Source organism: Jaculus jaculus, chromosome 17 (genome assembly GCF_020740685.1).
Source record: "Jaculus jaculus isolate mJacJac1 chromosome 17, mJacJac1.mat.Y.cur, whole genome shotgun sequence".
Lineage (NCBI taxonomy): Eukaryota > Metazoa > Chordata > Mammalia > Rodentia > Dipodidae > Jaculus > Jaculus jaculus.
The window spans coordinates 7,624,733-7,644,878 of record NC_059118.1 but is presented as its reverse complement, the minus strand read 5'-3'; the positions used below and the strand labels follow the sequence as shown (position 1 = coordinate 7,644,878).

General features: G+C 44.9%; 1 protein-coding gene across 1 annotated transcript in view; it reads right to left on the bottom strand.

Annotated features, from left to right (window-relative positions):
* The window catches only part of Rbms3 (RNA binding motif single stranded interacting protein 3), a 1,479,068-nt gene extending 1,459,655 nt beyond the window's left edge, over nt 1-19,413 (bottom strand). The window contains exon 1 of the mRNA XM_045136303.1: nt 19,143-19,413. The gene's annotated coding sequence lies outside the window, so the exon portion shown is untranslated. The remainder of the gene's footprint in view (nt 1-19,142) is intronic.
* Nucleotides 19,414-20,146: the final 733 nt, after the last annotated feature.

Here is a 20,146-nt window from a genome sequence, read left to right as displayed (position 1 = left end):
TTTAAAATGTATACACATGGATTAGACTATAGTGTAGAAGATAAGAAATGCTTGTAGTAAAATTTAATAAAAATATAACACTGATAGATTTTGAATTCACTGGCTTGGAAACACAAAAGGTTATGTTATAACAATGGTACATAAAGATTATTCCCATCTTTCACTTTATACACAACAGAAATAATTCTACTCAGTTTGTTTCATTTTTTAATTTAATTAATTAATTAATTTGAGAGAGAGAAAGAAATAGAGAGACAGAGAGAGAGAATGAGTGTGCCAGGGCCTCAACTGCAGATGCATTTGCCACCTTGTGCATCTAGCTTACACAGGTCCTGAAGAACTGAACTGGGGTCCTCAGCCTTCACAGGCAAGTGCCTTCACAGGTAAGCCATCTCTCTATCCCTGTTTTATTGTTTATAGTATTTAGTTATTTATTTGCAAATAGAGCAAGAGAGAGGATGAGAGACAGAGAGAGAGAGAAAGGAATGGACATACCAGGGCCTCTTGCCCCTGCAGTCAAACTCCAACACATGCACCACTTTGTGCATCTGGCTTTATGTGAATACTGGGGAAGTGAACCAAGGCCAGTAGGTTTTGCAAGCAAGCACCTTACGCACTGAGCCATCTGTCTAGCCCAGTAAATCTGTTTTGTTAGAGAAAGGACAACACTCAAAAGTCCAGGGAACTTTCTTCTCTTAGAATAGTAAAGAAGGGGATTCACAGACCTGGGGGCTCCCTTGCTACCCCCCAAAAGTATATTCTTTTGGTGATTAAATACTTTAATGGTCATTCCTGATTATCAACTTGACTAGATTTAGAATCACCTACAGACACACTTACGGCTATATCTATCAATGAGTTTCCATGGCTGGAGAGATGGCTCAGCAGTGAAGGTGTTTGCTTACAAAGCCTAATGACCCTAGTTTGATTCCCCAGTATGCACTGAAAGCCAGATGCAAAAATAGGTGCATACAACTGGAGTTCTTTTGCAGAGGCAGGAGGCCCTGGTGCACCCATCCTCATTCATTCTCTCTCTCTCTCTCTTCTCACTGTCTCTGATTGCAAATAAATAAATAAAATATTTTAAATGTATTCCCAGGAAGGACCAATGAAGGAGGAAGACACCTGCATGTGAACTGGGGCTCCACACTGAATAAAAATGGCGCACCCAGCAGAGCGCCAGCGCGCATCACTCTCTGCTTCCTGACTGCAAGCACGCTGCGACTAGCTGCCGTACACTCCTGCCGCCATGCTGTCTGCCATGATGGATGGTCCCCTTGCACCATGAGCTAGAATAAACTCCTCCTTCCTTAACTTGCTTTTGTAGGTATTATCCACAGCAACAAGAAAAATGATTAACACAGATACTCTGCTTTAAAAGCTTCTTTCAAAAGACTGTGTTCATGAAGTGGGCACAAAGGCATGAATCTAATCATCTGGAACATTCTCTAGATCATGGTTTCTGAGCTGTGGTCCTACTGAGATGTTGGGCCTCGTGACTCACCACTGTGAGAGGCTGTCTTGTACCAAGTAGCGCGTACACAGCATCCTTGTGTATGCCTGGTAGATGCCAGGAGCACATCACCAATGGCTGCAGCAACCCAGATGCCTGCAGATAACGCTGAATGTCCTAGTTTTCCCTGATGGAGAACCATTGCTCTTCATAAGAGTTAGACCTTTGACCTGTGTGAACCAACTCTCCCTGCAGATGGGAGCAAAGTCTGTTCGCTACCAAGACGAAAAAGCTACACGTCCAGTCAGTTTCTAATCGCTGCCATGTTTTCCTCGGAAAACTCCCCCATGCCCGTTTCTCTGCATTGCCAGTTTTTGCTAAAGGACCCAGATTTCCTTCCCGGAATCTGACTGACACATAGAAGTCATCAGAGACTCACAGAGTGACTCACTTTTCAATCCAAGAGTTCCCAAGCCAGATCTAAAGGCAATGTTGGACAGTTGGACGGCTTCTTGTAACTAATCAGGTTATGAGATATATGTGTGTGTGTGTGTGTGTGTGTGTGTGTATGAATCATATCTGCTAATGAATCCACTGTGACAGATTATGCCTTCTACATTCAAAACTAAAAATAAAATTTTGAGAGGCTATTACCAATGGTATTGGTTGCTCAACAGAGCTAGACGGTAAGAGCCCATTGCTGAAGACATCACATGCCTCAGTTTCAGAACACTGAGAAATCAAAGGGAAACTGAACTGGAAGCATCCTCCCTGCTGGCCAGCTTTCATAGTGCTAGAAGTGCAAGTGTGTGTGTGTGTGTGTGTGCGCGCACGTGCACGCGCCAGTGTCTACATGAGTGTGGAGATCGGAGGGTAGGCAAGGCAGCCTTAGGTGTCCACATCAGGAAAGTTCTTTATCTCCTTTGCCAGGTCTGAGCTCACCAATAAGTCTAGACGGACCGGCTAACAAGACCCGGGGATCCTCCTATCTCTGCCTCCCCAGAGCTAAGATTACAGATGTGCGCCATGTCCAACATGTTTTGTGGGTTCTGGGGATCGAACTCAGGTTCTCTGGCCTGTGAAGCAAGGCCTTGAAGAGCTGAGTTATCTCCCCAGCCCCACACCATGTCTGAGACACGTATGCTCTCCAGAGTTAGCTGAGAGCACACATATGTTACTTCCTTCACATCACAACTCACTTATGTTACCTTTTTATTTGGTAAGGTTGAACAGAATTTCTTCTGATGGAATCAGAGCAATATGTGGTCGCTTTCTTGTAATCCTTTCAAATCACTAATTCAAATAACATGCTCATTTTTCTGATAGATCATCAACAGAAAGCCGGGTTGCTGCTAGGTGAGGGGACCTTCAACTGAAACACCCTCTCTGCCAGAAGTTTAAAAAATGGGAACTAAATAATGAAGGCAAGGGTGTGTGCTTATTTTATTGTTATTGCTCTGTATTTGACAGCCTCGGAGATGTGGATCTCAGCTCTAGGCCACCATTAAAATGATGCATCAGAATAGCAACTTCCCCCATATCTTCAAACATCACAGCAAATGTGACATGTCCGTTACTCCTTGGCACTGCTTTTCCCTCAAGAATTTTCTTTTTCAGTGTCTTTGATTCTTTCATCCAGCAAAGCAACATCTGATATGTGGACACTGCCACAGACACTGAATCCCAATAGAATTAGGGGATTTTGCCAAAAGGGAGGTTTCTTTATATTGAAAAAAATTCATCTAGAAGCTGAATTAGAAGAGAAAAAAAAAATGGGGCAAGTTACTGCCCAAAATTTGGGTTGTGTTTCTGACCTGGCACCAACGTGAGCTTGGGTGATTTTGCTCCAATCATGCCCAGGGAAGGCACACACATCTCAGAAAAGGAGTGTATGTGAGAGGAGGCATGTGGTGAAGGCAAGACAGTTCCAGAGATTAAAGACTACAGTCACATTTCAAATGCAAGCTCCTTTCTCAAGGCCATTTTGCTTGAAGCCATTAGCATGACAGAGGCAGGAGGCCATCTTTACCCACAAATCCCAGTGGCAGGAAATGGGCTTATGTGCAAAGATGAATGATATCTAGCTTCGCACTCTTAGGTCAAGTACCTAGAAATATAAAGTGATGCTTAATGGCTGATTAAAGTGCTTTGGGCTACAACTTCTAGCTTTTCATAGATATATTTGGATTTTCCTGTCTCTGTTTTTTGCTTTTATTTTCAAAGATTTATTTTTATTTATTTATTAGAGAGAAAGAGAGAGAATGGGAGCACCAGGGCCTCTAGCCACTGCAAATGAACTCCAGATACATGCACCACCTTGTGTATCTGGCTTATGTGGAGCCTGGAGAATCGAACCTGGATCCTTAGGCTTCACAGGCAAGCACCTTAATCACTAAGCCATCTCTCTAGCCCTGTCTCTGTGTTTTTGATAGTTCTTTTAATGACAGATAGAGGTATGAGAAAGGTGTCATTATTTTTAGGTAGGCATAACCTTTCCTCTCCTTGGTCACTATTCCCTATGGTAGCTGCATCCTAACTCCTACTGGGATTATCTGCCACAGTAGCAAAAGACAAACCAGGCTCACATCTCTCTCACTGTGTTCCACGCACTGCTACATTCTCAGTGTGATGCCTGGAGGCCTCCCAGATAACTAGATGCGTAAATAAAAGAGTTTTAGGCCCACTTCAAGGTGCCATTCAAATTTTCATCTCAGCCAACAGGGAGGAAATTCACCAGATCTACCCCGGAGCCATTCTCCCGTCCGTTCTCTTGCTGACACTCACATAACAGGCTAGACAAAGACAGCAAGGCCCATACTGGGATCCTAGAGAACTAATTTCCCAGTTCTCCCTTTAATCTTAAAAAGATCATTCTTCACCCTTGTGGATGAAAAAGAGAAATAAAAAAAAATGATGGAAAGGCATTTGCTTTATTCTTGGAATTTCATCCACAGCGTTTTTCTTTTTGATGTGTGTGTAACATGCCTGTTTCTGTGTGTGCAGGGTGAGTAGTACACGTGTGTGCACGTGCACATGTGTGTACAGTGTAGGCCAGAGAACAACCATAAGGTCATCCTCGGAAATGTTGTCCATCTTCTTTTGCAGCAAGGGCTCTCGTTGATCTGGAATTTGGCAGTCAGGCTGTACACTGAGCTCCAGGGGTCTTCTTATCTCCACCGCCCCGGTGCTGGGGTGACAGGCACACCTCGCCACTCCTCACATTTTCTTTTAGGTTTTTCAAGGTAGGGTCTCATTCTAGCTCAGGCTGACCCGAATTCACTAGGTAATCTCAGGGTGGCCTTGAACTCTTGGCGATCCTCCTACCTCTGTCTCCCGGGTGCTGGGATGAAAGGCGTGCGCCACCACGCCCGGCTCACTCCTCGCATTTTCACATGGATGTGAAGTGTCAAACACAGGTCCTCATGTTTGCAAGGCAAGCACTTGACTGACTGAGCCGTTTCCTTGGCCCCATCCTCTCTTTTCTACCCATGCTTGAGATCACCAGAGATCCCAACACGATTAGAACTTTACTGACGTAGAAGGAAAAGAAGATGAGGCAGACACTGCAAGGGCCCAGCTTCGCAATGGAGTACTCCTCGTCTACGGCACAGTCCAGCCTGACTCCCTGCCTTGTCACCGCGAGCGTGGCGGCTCCGGGGTGACGTTAGTGTCGGGTCCTTGGCAAGACTTCCCCACTGTGTGTTCTGATGACCAGCGCCGTCACTGTGACCCCCCAGGAGGAGGCAGTCATCAGTAAGTGGCCAAGAGGAGATGTCAATGGCATGCCAGGCAGTGGCTCAGCTACCCACTAATAAAGGCTTTGAGCTTGGGTAATAGAAAAAACATCTCTGCAACCACTTTACTGGAGACTGTTTCCCAGTGGTCAAGGGCAAATATTGAGATTCAGTGAAGTACCCAGCAAAAATTTCTGAATGGGATCCCACTCTAAGCTGCCCCTCTACAGGACAGTATTAGTAGTTCAAAAACAATTTGTAAGTAATTCACCAAGAACCCACAGCAAATCTAAGGAATCTGGAAAGTCTATTCTTATCAAAGGACCATTTTCACAGCATCTCAAGGGGGATTTCAGGGAAAAACAGCTGGGGCGTGTCAGGCCAGGTGAAGCCATTCTTGTCACAGTTACTTTCATGTCACTTAGATAAAGCGCCCAACCCCAAATGGCTGGAGGGTGGAAAGTTGTTTATTAAGGCTTATGGTCTCAAGGGGAAGCTCCTTGATGGCAGGGAGAAGCATGGCGTGAGCAGAGCCTGGACTCCACGTTTGCCACAGCAGGTGGAAAACCGCAGCGTGAAGGTGAGCCAAGGGCCAGCGAGGGCAAGCTGGTCTGTCACACCCACAGGCCTACCCCGCAAAACAGACCCCTCTAGCAGGGCTCCCATTGTCAAATTGCCACCAGCTAGGGACCTAACATTCAGAACACATGAGTTTATGGAGGATGCCTAATTCAAACCACCACAGCAGCCTACATCAGTGACCTGTCCAGTTTCCTGTAGTGGCAGAAGTGCTTTCATCTACATGGTCCAATATGGTAACCATTGGACATGCAGATTTTTTCAGCATTTATGCTGTGGCTGGTGCAAATGAGGAGCTGAATTATGGGAGGGGGGTATTGCATGCTATGTATATGTGTAGTGTATAGTGTGTGCATGTGTGCATGTGTGTGCATGGTACAGATGTACGTCCACACATGTGAAGGCCAGGAGAGATAGCAGGTGTCCTCCTCTGCCACTTTTCTGCATTATTTCTCTGAGACAGAGTCTCTCACTGAGCCAGGAGGTGCTGTTCTGGAAAAACTGGCTGACCAGCCAGTCCCAGTAATTCCGTCTTTGCCACCCCACGGGACTGGAGTTACAGGTTTGTACCCATGCTTAGCTTTGCACATGGGTGCTGGGGATTGAACTCAGCCACACCCATTCTCAGTCTCTCTCTTTCTCTGCCTCTTTCTCTCTGTCCATCTGTCGCTCTCAATAAATAAATAAAATAAACAAATTTTTTAAAAAATGAGTTCATTTCCAATCCAGGGTTTTTTTTTTCAATTTTTATGGAAAAATTCCATACATAAATAGACCAGGATCATAATGACCTCCCAGCACTCCTCCCTCCTATTCCCAAAACTTCCATCCTTTCCAATTAGTCTCCTATTTTGAGGTCATGGCCTTTTCTTCCCATTATGATGGTCTTGTGTGGGTCGTGTCAGGAACTGTTCCCTCCTATTATTCAGGTCTTCCCTAGGTACTGTGAGGCACTGTGAGGTCATGAACATCCAGGTCATTTTGTGTCTGGAAGGCAGTGCTGTAAGCACTCCTTCCCTTCCTTTGGCTTTGGTATTCATTCTACCATCTCTTCCACAATGGTCCCTGAGCCTTACAGGGCGTAACAGAAATAGCTCACTTAGTGCTGAACATGCCACTGCCACTTCTTCTCAGCACTAATGGTGACTTTTGAGTCTTTCCAATGGTCACTGCCATCTGAAAAGAGAAGCTTCTATAACCAAAAGTGAGAGCAGCACTTAGATATGGGCATAATCGTGAGTGTTTAGAAGGCAGTTTGGTGGTGGGCATAATATATCAACTCATTTTGCCAGACAACAGGACTAGTTTCCCATCTAGAGCTTATGGCCACAGGCTTTTGACTAGGTTTTCTGTAAAAGGCAGAAATTCTCTCCCATGGAGCAGGCCTTCATCCCAATCAGAAAGCAGTTGGTTTCCCCAAAAACAGACATGTCACCATTGCACCAGGTGGCTCCTTTGGCTTGGCTGGCTTGCTGCAAGGCTTGCAGGGTCCCCCGCTTGTTAATACCTTTGAAGACTTCTCTCCCCACAAAAGGCTCCAGGCATGCAGCTCTTTCCAGCACCATAACAGCTAGTCCACGGGGAGGAGGCTTCCAGCTCAACTCTAGCTTGATTTCTCAGTGACCTGCAGTGCAAATATGTGGAGTCTTCAGCAATAGAGTGTTGCCATTAAGTTCTTGTGTGCATTCAGGAGCTTTGGCAATAGCCTGTAATGTTTCAGAGGCGTCAGGGGTCTCCCTGACCAACAGGACACTGAAAAGTATCCCACCCCTGGCACTTAAATTTGTTTTCACACAAATGTTTGCATATCACTTTATATTGCAACCCTATTTACTAAGTTATAGAACTAAGCTATGTATTTCACAACAGAGGAATGGATACATTGTGCCATTTATACTCAGTAGGATTCGTTTTTTTTAATTGACAACTTCCATAACTATAAACAATATCCCATAATATTTCCCTCCCTCCCTCCACCTTCCCCCTTTGAAACTCCACTCTCCATCATATCCCCTCCCCCTCTCAATCAGTCTCTCTTTTATTTTGATGTCATGATCTTTTCTTCCTATTATGATGGTCTTGTGTAGGTAGTGTCAGGAACTGTGACATCATGGATATCCAAGCCATTTTGTGTCTAAAGGAACATGTTGTAAGGAGTCCTACCCTTCCTTTGGCTCTTACATTTTTTCCGCCACCTATTCTACAATGGACCCTGAGGCATGGAAGGTGTTTTAGAGATATTTCAGTGCTGAGTACTCTTCTGTCATTTCTTCTCAGCAGTATGGTGCCTTATGAGTCATCCCAAGGTCACTGCCATCTGAAAAGAGAAGCTTCTCTAACCAAAAGTGAGAGTGGCATTAATATATGGGTATGAACATTAACAGAAGTGCTTACTGGGCAGTTTGGTGAGCACAGTATATACATTTAGCCAGACATCAGCAGACGTTACACTCCTAGGGCTCATGCCCACCCCTGTTTTAACTTTTCAGTATCAGGGATGTATTCCCTCCCATGGAGTAGGCCTCTAGTCAACTTAGAAGATGGTTGGTTTCCCCCATAACTGACATGCCATGATTGCACCCATTGGCTCATTTGGCCTGGCTGGCCAAATATAAGACTTGCAGTGTCCACTTTTGGGTATCTTCACTGATGATTTCTCTCTCTCCCATTGAACTGCATACAGTATGGCTTTTTACAACTTTCTGCCAGCTGGTCTACTTGGAGATGGTTTTCAGCTCAGCTCCAGCTGAGTGACCTTACAGCCCAAGTATGTGGGGTCTTCAGCAATAGGGTCTCACCATCTATTACTGGTGGGAAACCAAGGGTTTCGGCAATGGACTGTAATGTCTTGGGGGCATCAGGGAGCTCCCTGGCCAACAACTCACTGAAAGGTATCCCATCCCTGGTGCTAAAAATTTTCTAGTGACAATCTATGTCTCCTGAGTGCTCCATTGTCTAAAAAATAGGTTTCCACATGACTCATTTATATCTTCTTAGATTTTGATCAACCCTCTCTCCACCTTTCCTTTACTCAATATCTTCCTCTGACCTCATTGAGGCCTTCCCCCCTCCATTAATCTGTTCTTCTACTTACATATATACAATACCAGAATCATCTACCCCCACAGGGTACTTCTGCCCAAATTCATTCTCTCTCTCTCTCTTTTCCTCTCTCTCTACCTTCCTCCCTCCCTCCAGATAGACAGATAGATAGATAGATAGATAGATAGATAGATAGATAAACTAGTGAAGAAATATCGCTTATTCATAACAACATAAATTTTGATTAACTCTTCCCCACCCATCCTTTTTCTGTCCAGTTTCATCATGGCAGGAAAACACATGGTATGAGCAGACAGCCAGGCATCACATGTTGTCAGATCAGCAGGGAGTAAGATGATCTAGCTAGCACTGGCAAGTGGTGCTGGACTATAAAATCCTGAGGTCTACACCCAGCCACACACCTCCTCCAGCAAGGCTGCACCTCCCAAAGCCTCCACCAGCTAAGGATTAAGTATGAGGCTTAATCACAAACACAAGAGGCTATGGGGGACATTTTACATTCAAAGCACTAAGGCGGGAACACTGGATATAAGCCTACATCGGTTGGAAGGCACTCGTGTCTGACCACTTAATGAGGTTTTTTGCTTGTGTAGACTCTACCTCTCCACCACAGTGTGGGTTGCCTGGAAATGGACCATCCCATGTCAGAAAGTAGTACTGGGTGAAGAGCGTCAAGATGGCATTCATACCTAGTTCACAAAACAACATGTCAGACAGGGGATGGAGAGATGGTCCAATGGTTAAATATGTTTTCTTGCAAAGTCTGGTGTCTAGGTTTGACTTCCTAGTACCCCTAAAGCTAGGTGCACAATGTAACACGTGCATCTGGAAATCATTTGTAGTGGCAAGAGGCCCTGGCATTTCCATTCTCTCTCTCTCTCTCTGTCCCTCCCCCACCTCCATCTTTCTATCTCTCTCTGTCTCAAATAAAAATATAAAATATTTATCAAAAAAGGAGTTAGGAATGGAGTTCAGTTGGAAGAGTGCTTGCCTTATATGCATGAAGCCCTGGGTTCCATGCCCAACACTGCATAAGCTAGTCAGAGTTGTGGATGCCTGTAATACCAGCACTCAGGAGGCTGAGTCAAGATGATCAGGACTCCAGGAGTTCAAGGTCATCCACACATCCTCAGCTACATAGCAAGTATGAAACCTGCTGTGACACTTAAGTCTATCAAAAATGTGTGTGTGTGTGTGTGTGTTTAGTATGTATATGTGTATTGTGTAAATTTTGAAGTTTTGCTACATGTAATGTAGTATCTTAGAGTTAGAGGTAGACTTGGAAAGCATACATCCTCATGAAGCATCACACAATTTAGAATATATGGTGTCACATCAGCAGGGACTTGACTTACACTGTGGGATGAAAACATTCAAATTGGGAAAATCATCCTTGAGGGGTTGAACTAAGTTTTGAAGGCTCATGAGGAATTAATTAGTGAAAGGGAAAGGAAAGGAATAGAAGAATGAAGGGAAGCATTGTAGGCAAAGGGTGGCCCAGGTCAGGCACAGTGACCTCAAAGAAAAAAATACATCAACTAAGTATAGACCAAGGTCAATATCACCATACCATCCAAAGATCAAGTGTGATGGAAAGGTAAGAAGAGCCCACCATCAGGGGCAGTGGGTGATGCCCCGGGCTGCAGCCCAAGTCCCTGAGGAGAGTAGCTTTCCCAGAACAATCACATGCTCCCTCATGCCTGACAATGTGTTTGGTAACTCCAATAGCGTCACGAAGAAACATGAAAGTGCACACGCACTTATCCAGTCAAACTAGAGAGACGTATAGAAAGAGAGAGAGGAAGGGAGGTAGGGAGAGGGGGAGAGAGCTGTGTGGAGATAACTTCAGTCTTTCCAGTGAAGATATTCCCCAAGGACTCTCCCTTGTGCAGGCAGGCAGCTGTTCTCAGTGAGCACTCACGCACACATTGATTTCAGGTTAGAACTTTCAGCCGCTGACTTGGGATAGACTATGACCGTATCTTTAGGAGTCTAGTGCTAATCCATCGCATTCAAGTGAAGAACTTTGCTTTCAAATATTTAGTGCCAATTGGCATAACCTGCAGTTATTCACGGGAACTTTATTTCTACAGTACAAGGAGTCATTGTTGAACTGCTAGTCCAATGCCTCACACATTTCCCACATGGACAGTCCTGCTACCCTGAGAGCCTCAAAGGGTCTCAATACCTAACACATATCCTGTCAGTGGGGTAACCCCATATACTTGGGACCCAGTGTTTCCTGTGATACAAGACATTTAATGGTCAACTGAAATAACTCAGTGGCCCTAACCATAATTTTGTCCCCATATCTGCATTATCTTTACTGATAAGAAGAATCCATCCTAAAAATTCACATGGTTTGTCCAAAGCCTTCACAAACTGAGGTTTGAACAAGGAGTCTAATATCCCAGGGCCGGTGCTACCAAAGCCCCCAGGGTGATGAAGCTATGCAAATTACCTGGGAGAGGTGGATGTCTTCGGATACAGACATGCAAATGAACACCTCAAACCTGCTCCTCAGGGGGATTCTCAGTGTGCTAACTTCTGAAGTGAATAAAATGATACTGGGAGCTGCCTTAAGCTCCATGTTCTGATTTGCATGTCCGTGACAGAACCTTTATCTCACCCACCCCAAGGCTGCTTTCAAACCACGGAAAGCAGTGCAAGCAGTCTGAGCTGTGAAGTAGCCAGTCGTAGAACTGGCGGAACCTGAGGAACAGGAATAAGAGTCTGGTGAGCTTAAAATTAGATCCTTTCCCTGCCATATACTAGCCATCTGACCTCAGGGTTAATAATAGTTATTTCTCAGGATTACTAGGGAGCATAAAATAAGATCGTCCGAGGTGAATCTACCTTGCTTTGTGACTGGCAGATGATAAATGCCCAATAAATGTTAGCTCACCAAAACCCCCTCGAAAAGGAAACTTGAAATGTCTCTGGCTTTGTAATCTCCCCAAACTTCCATCAGGGTTTCTGAAACCTAAAAGCTAAGTGAAAAATAACAGATGGTATCAGTAAGAATATAAATAACTCTTTCTTACTTACTTCCCCCCCAAAACAGGTTCAAAGATTTGAGCAGACTTTTCTGTGAAGAAACAGGTGACCAAAAGGTATGTGAGAAGGTGTTCAGCATCATTATTCGTTAATATGAAAGTGCATTAAAGTCACAGTAAGCTAAGTCAAACAGCTGAAAATACTGACCATACCAAGTACAGAGCCACTGAAAGTCTCATCCGCTGATCTTGGAAACGCGAAATAGCAGAATGGCTTTTGAAGAAAGTGTGGCGCTTTCTTCTGAAGTTAAATACACACTTAGCACAGGACCCAGTATAACAAGCGTGCCTAAACGGTTCTTGCTAAAAGGCACTAAGTCCTCCCTTGAGCCCAGCAGGTAACTAAACACACTGCTGTCTCTGCTCTCACTTTGTGTGTTTCTTATACTTTGGGTCACTCGCTTGACTGTGGGAGCAGGCATGTTGACCTCTCAAGAACAGCCTATTGAAAACCAGTGATACCTATCCTATCTCACCCCCTGCAAGGCCGACGGCACAGAGATAGGAATAACTGAGACATCCCACTGTCAGCTTTTGTAATGGTAACCTAAGGTCTCCAGGCATTGTTCCTAAACCTTCAGTCACCTTGGCTTCCAAGAACAGCAACATCTCTCAGATGAGGGCAGTCATCCTTGGTGAAGAAGCCATCCGTGGAGAAGGACTGGGCCTCTCCTGAGAACCAGCTTACCCCTCAAGCAATACAGGCTTCTTTGGACCACCTTGCAGAACAAAAACTGAGACCGACTGTGATCAAACAGAAGACGCCATGCCCGGGACTCTTTCCCCTGTCCAGCTTTTCCTTTACATAAACCAGAAGCTAATGTCAGCACCTTCAAAATGAACTTGGGGTCACTGGACCCATTTATCTTCTCTAGTCATTGGGTGTTGACTAATTTTTCTTCTTTCTCCGCTTTATGTTGTGACTCGTCTGTTTAGTTGGCATGTTGGAGTTGGTAGCCGAGCCTAGGTCTGCTGGGGTTATAGGACCAGGGCTTTTGCCCTAAAACCAGTTACACCAGAAGACCCTATTCCTAGGAATTCACACAAGTAAAAATGTAGGTACATGCACACACACACACACACACACACACACTGCTTATGACAGCTCTATCCATGAAGGCAAAGATCCTAAACAACCTAGTGTTCATCACCATTGAACACCAAAAAAAAAAAAAATAAGAAGAAGAAGAAAAAGTGATACATCTATACAATGAAATGGGGCTTAGTGCTCATTGATATATGCAAGATAGGTAAATATCAAACTTATTTGGTTAAGTAAAAAAGGTATAAAAAAAAAGTCAGGCACAAGATGCAATATACCACCTGAGTCCCTTTACATAAAGTGTTTGGAAAGGCTTGGGAAGGATTCAGGGACAGTAAGTCAGTTTCAGGAACAACTCTCTAGTCATGGGCCCTGAACTTCCTCATTTGTGAATAAGCAGTGAAGACAAAGAAAGAGCCAAGAAGGCCCAGTGAGCCGTACCTTCCGATCAACTATTTGTCCTCCTTCCTATATAGAAGCAAGCAGCAGACTCCATAATTTTCTCTGTCATCTTCTTAAAGGATAGAAAATGCAATGCTACTAAAAGTTTCATATTCCTTGTCTACATTTCTTTCTCCCTCTCAAATAAATAAATATAATAGCATCTGATACATGTACACACACATGCATACACAAACACACACAAGAAATGAAAACATTTAAGAGATTAGTGTGTGAGGGAGGGTATATCCAGACACAACTGAACCATGATGCCTCTGTTCTGATAACAGGATTTGTTCCTTGACGGATTCATTGTATGAGGGCATTTGGAGGAGGTGAAAAGTAGGAGGAAGGACCCTAGGAGGAAGTCTTTGGGGGTTATAACCTTGCCCCTGTATCCTTATATCCCTGTGTCTCTACTTCCTGACCACCTTGACATGAAGCACCCTGTTCCCATCACCACCACGCTCTCCTTGCCATGATGAACTGACACCTCTGAAACCATGAGCCAAAATAATGTCTTCCTCAAGTTTATGTCAGGTATTTTTTCTCACAGAAATGATAAAAAGGAATTGATGTAAAGTGATACAAACTCCCATCCTCCCCTGGGAAAGAAGCAGTTTTCTGATCCAGTAAAGACATGAGCCTTCCTGGCCATCTGGGCCTTGAACAGAGTGGCGTAAAGAAAAATGACGGCTGGATCTTGCCACGTTAGTACTCTTCAGAAGCATTTTGTCATTTTAGATTACTCAGAGAGCTGAGCCTCAGCATATACCAAAAGAAAAAAATATATCATTTTTCTTCAGATTTTGTAATTACCTTACATCAAAACACTTTTGTTGCCAAAGTTTATCTCTCTTAGAACCTTAGCAGATTGTTTTTGTAAAAAATGACTGAGCTAAGTATATCTATGTCTTAAAAGTTGCTACCTGTTTCTCCTAAGATAACTATGCACACAGTAATCCATCTGCTTTATGTCTGTTTTTAGTGTCTTACACACATAGGGACTGGCACCCTGGACATCCCTGACTTTCCTCATAAGAGAACAGTGAGCTACTGACAAGAGAAGATAACTCTTTACTAACTTATCACCATTAAGGAAAAAAAAAATGTCAGATACCTTAAGGCCCATAGGGCAAAACCAAATCAGTGAGTACCAACTTGGCCTGACTATAGAATGGTGGATCGATGACTTTTTCCATCCCCAGAGCCCACTAGCAGGACTTGGATGCCCAGCTCATTCTTCTTTCCAGAACTTTGGGCCCCAATAGTTACAATTATCAAACTATCATTAAAAACACAGGACTGAAGAGATGGCGCAGCAGTTAAAAGAGCTTGCTTCTTAAGCCTGAGGGCCCCTCAGACCAGAGACTGCCAATTCCAGCTCTCCAGAATCCACACAAAATGCTGCACCTGGCCACACATATCTGTAACCTCAGGCCCTGGTGAGCAGAGAGCAGAGGATCAACGGGGCTCACTGGGGGACGCCAGCTCCGGGCTGAGGGAGAAGTCCCATCTCAAGGAAAAAGAATGCATGGATGAGCGTCAGGAGGAGAGCGCTCGACATTCCCCTCTAGCCGCTGTGTGCACAGGCACGAATCGTGTACATCTGCACACACATGAGCATACACCGCACATCAAACACACATGCGAAAAATAAATAAAATACCAGCTGGGCGTGGTGGTGCAGGCCTTTAATCCCAGCACTCAGGAGGATCATCGTGAGCTCAAGGCCACCCTGAGACTACATAGTGAATTCCAAGGTCACCCTGGGCTAGAGTGAGACCCTACCTTGAAAAACCAAAATAAATAAATTAATTTAATTTAATACCAAGCAGTCATTACCTGTAGTGATTTTAAAAAATTGTATTCCTGGGAAATATCTCAGTCAATAAAGTGCTTGTTCAGCAAGCATGAGGACCTGAGTTCAGTCCCCAGGTCCCACATTCTTTCAGCATGGTGTACACTTAATTTTTCATCCAAAGAGTGAAGGCAACTACGAGCAGCTTCGGTTTTAGCAGTTTTCTCCTCTCCTTGCCACCCGAGACATGGTTGACCTCAGCACACTCACAATGCCCCACCTTTTCTAAGGCATGAGTGGTTTTCAGGATAAAATAAAACACACAGACTGCATGCTGCTCCCCAGAAGTGAACTTCACTGTGGAATCCTGTCAAAGTTGGCCCTCCCACAGGACGCACCACAGCTGACGTACAATGTGGGGGAACTCAAACTTTGCACTTTGCAAGCTGTTCCAGACCACAGGGATGGGGAAAAGAAATCATTATGAAGTTAAGTTTGACCCTTAAGTACCTTCATAGAAGTCCCCAGGCATAAGGAAGGCCTGTGGTCCTAGGAGGGCAGCATGAAGAACGCTGTTAGTGATTCCCACTCACCACAAGCTGATTGTCAAGTGTGGTTAGTTCTGCAGAGGTTAATTTACTCACGGTGAGAAGAGTACCACGGGCAGTGCAGGATATGCACATCATCATCATCATCATCATCATCATAACACGGCACAAAACAATAGGGAAAGCTGAGGAAGAAGTCTGCAGGATGCCATCTTACTTTTAAAACCTTTCCATGAACCTAGAATTATTTCCAAATGAGAGGCTTAAAAATACAATTGACAAGCTGGGTCATAGGTTCCTTCCCAACAGCATCCTTCTTGAGTCTGTGGTTAAGAACATCACCAACGGGACACAGCTGAAGCGAGCATCACAGGCAGCAACCGTTCGCAGGTCACAAGAGAGAAGATACATCCCGCACACCAAGACCTTATGGGGGCCAGAGCAAAACGGACGTCTTCATCAACATAATGGGCACATAAATGCATTCTTCTGTGGGAACACTGCTTGTGGTGGTGAAGGTAGATGGAGAAGATGCAGGGCGAGAATGAAGAGGAGGGAGCATGTATGAATGAAATGGAGATGAAGTAGACAAGAATTATATCCATTGCTCATCTTGGATGGGGAAAAGGATTTACACACATGTATTAGTACCTCAGTCACCTCGAAGACATAATATACTATGGCGGTCCAAGAAACTTTATTCAAAGAAATTTTCAGGAAAAAAAAAAAACTACTAACATTTATTTGATACGTGTAAAACATTTCAGAAGAATTTTAAAAATCGGAGGAGGGATATTCCAGGCCCCCAGGGAACTTCTGTGCAGGGTGATCCAGCCCAGAATCAAGCATACCTTTAAGGATTTTTAATCTCCATTCTTAAGAACAGATGAGATTTGCCTGGGTTAGAACCTCTTTGCTGACACGAGAAAGAAGGTCTTGAAATAACTAGGTCACCAAAGGTGATTCCCACATTGCCTTGAGATCAATGCAAAGTGAAGGAACTGCTTTTTTGGAAAGATTTAGTGGAAAAGCAGACAGGAGGACTAGATGGCTGATGCTGGGTCTTCTCCAGCTCAGAGAGCTCAGAGTGCATACAATATACAACTGTTGCAATATTCCTTTGAAGAATAGCTGCTGGAGAGGAACCAGACATCTCTATTCTGAGACATAAGGCACCTTACACATCATGGTACTCTCATGTAAAAATATATATATATCTCCTGACTGGGGCTGGAAGATGGCTCAGTCAGTCAAATGCTTGCCTTGCAAGCAGAAGGACCTGGGCTTGATTCCCAGAACCCACATTGTAAAACAACAAAATAAAGCAATTATGATGGTGCACTCCTGTCATCCCAGCAATGGGGAGTTGGAATCAGGTAGCTCTCTGGGTCTCACTGACCAGCCAGTCTAGTCTAATTGGCAAGCTCTAAAGCAATGAGAGACCTTGTCTCTAAGCAGAACAGTGTTCCTAAGAATAACACCAAGGTTGTCCTACACATGCATGTGTGCGTACACACACACACACACACACACACACACTGTCATTACTCCCCCAGTGCTTTGTTTTCAAAGAGCGTATCCACCCACAGCCTATTCATGATGCCCTTATGTGATGAAATATGGAAAAAATGATTCACTTTTTAAAATTCATACCATTCTCATTAATGAAAAAAACAACAGTCCAATACATTATATTTGCACATTACTGTTTGTAAACTTCATTGGTTCATCTACTCATCTTACCCCAAACAAAACTAGGGAATACATATTCCATAATTTTCTAGTTCTTTCATTTACATTTGGGTAGAATAATTTGGTCAGCTACCCAAAGGCTTTTCTTTTTTTTAACCCGGATTTGCTACAAAAAAAAAAAAAAATTATAGCTTGTCTGAGTATCCATCAAAAGCAAAATCAGCCATGAAGGTCTGAAACACAGACACTGTCCTCAGACCCAGCAGAGCTGGCCAGGAGCAGAGGACCAGACCAGAGATGAGCAAAGGATTAACAGAGCTGACTTCTAGGTTAGAGAAGGAACCAACATGATTTTTTAAGGCAAACACCTGGGCAGGGGGGAGTAGTATTTTGTTTCTACCTCAAGAAATCGCAGAGAAACATGGAGCAAATCCCATGATTGGAATACTCAATTATCTGAACACGCTAATTAACTAAATGTAATCAACCAGCTTTCAGTCCTCTCTGTGTCTGCTGTGTATATCTAGAGCATCCTTCCTCCTTCCTCACAACCGGTACAGCGTTAGACAGGCGCATGGTGCAGCAGGGAAACAAACACTACAGATTTATGCTGATGGCAGGAATTTCTCCTGCTCAGGACAGAAGAACCAGTGATATGGAAATGGCAGCACCGGCTGTATATTTAATTATTCTGCACACTGATTTGGCAAAAGAGACTTAAAGTTCAATTAGGTGATGTGATGGTCGGTTATGGTTATTTCATAAAACTGTGAGCGCAGTCATTTAAAGTAGTAAACATGCAGTCGTGACAGAATTAAATATTCATGAAATCAAGAGCACAGGGAAGGCTGAGGACATCAGATGATTAAAATTCATCATAGCTTTCACAATGTAAATCTTGTACGCGATTGTAAGGCACACCATGCTGGTCTAGTCTAGAGTGTGTTTTAGATTCCAGATCCTTGGTAGACTTCCACTGAAATCACAGAATTGATTTCAGTAGATAAACAACAACCTTGATTCTTACCTCAGGTTTCAAACATGCAAAACCACTTTAAATGTTCACAAAATCCAAACTTAAGTGAGCTGTCTCCAAACACAGAGATCCATTATCCCAACATGTCTGGGTTATTTGTTTCATCTACTAGTGTTTTAGGAAAAGTCCAAGGGAGACAGGAGAAAAAAAAAAAAAAAAAAAAAAACCAAGGCAAGTCTCCAAGGAAGAGCACTTGAGGAGGTGGACTCACTGCTACCCGCAAGAAGTGACTATGTGTGCGCTTCCTTACGTGAGCCAGAGAACTAAAGTAGATTGACTCACTCTTCTTAGGTTCCAGTGTGCTGATTTGCTGAACCAACTTTCTCCCAATATTAGCAGCCAGTTTCAAAATGCATTAGCAAACACACGTGTGCTTTCATACAGCTGGAACTAAACAACAGCGGCTGCCACAAAACTAAACTCTGAGTGTGGGTGGAGACAGGACTGCCCAAAGACAAGGCTGTAACAAACACACTCCCTGAATATTACCAAGATATTCTCTGCTATGCCATTTTTTCTACTGGACAATTTTCTCAGCAGAAATAAAAAAGAAAGAAAGAAAGGGAGGGAGGGAGGGAGGGAGAGAGGGGGAGAGAGAGAGAGAGAGAGAGAGAGAGAGAGAGAGAGAGAGAGAGAGAAGAAAACCATGAGCACCGGAGAATGGTGTTTGAGCCAGTTCTTACTGGAATTCAATTACCTGAAGAACTCTACAAAGCTAGGCACAGGTCTCCCCCTGGACTGCAATGACACAGCAGGGCTGCGAACGACTCGCAGGGTTCCCCTGCTGCCAGGCACCGAGTCCCTGCCCTCCCGGGGAGGAGGGTCCCCGCCGAAGAGGACCACCTCCAGCTCAGAGCTGCAGGCAGCTAAGGCTCTTCTGAGACAAGCCAAACTTTGCTGTATTACCAGAGGTGTGTGTCACCTCCCTCCAAAGAGACTGGGAAGCTACTTGACAGGTCTTCGGGACACATTTCCCCTAGACAAATGACATCCCAAGAAGCATGCGCTATCCTGAGAGGGCGAAGGTCTCAACAACCGCCCCCCCCCCACACACACACACGCTTCGCCTGCAGGTTCTGGGTTCTACCCAAGCATGCCCATCGCATCGCATGTGCCACAGGACTTTCCCCTGCACACATCACTGAACACGGAAGCCAGGACGGACTTCGGCACTCGCCTTCCAGTTGGGGGAAAGTCGTTAGCACCTTGGATCTCCTTAAATCCTCCACGCCTTCTCCCATCTGCCACCCCAACCTCCCCCAGCGCACGCACACACGCGCGCGCGCGCACACACACACGCACACACACACACACACGCACACACACACACACACGCACACACACACACACACACGAGGTAAAGGGGTGGTGCGTGTTGGGGGCAGCAGAGGGGTTAAAGTGACAGTCACTAGCCAAGAGCTCCGCTCCTTTGGTTACGTTCAAAAGATGTCACAGCGGCCACACTGTGGACCTTACCTTTCCCTCCCCTTTCTCGCCTCCTCCTCCTCCTCCTCCGTTGGGTCTCCTCTCGGGATCGTCGTCGCTGTCCTCGGCGCCGCCGCCGCCGCCGGCGCTCTCGCTGCCACCCGCGGGCACTTCATGTCGGGCGGGCTGCTGCTGCCTGGGCTGCGGCTCGGGCTGGGGCCGGGGCGGCAGTGGCTGCGCCTGGCAGGCTCCGCCGGCCCCCTGGGAGCGGGGGAT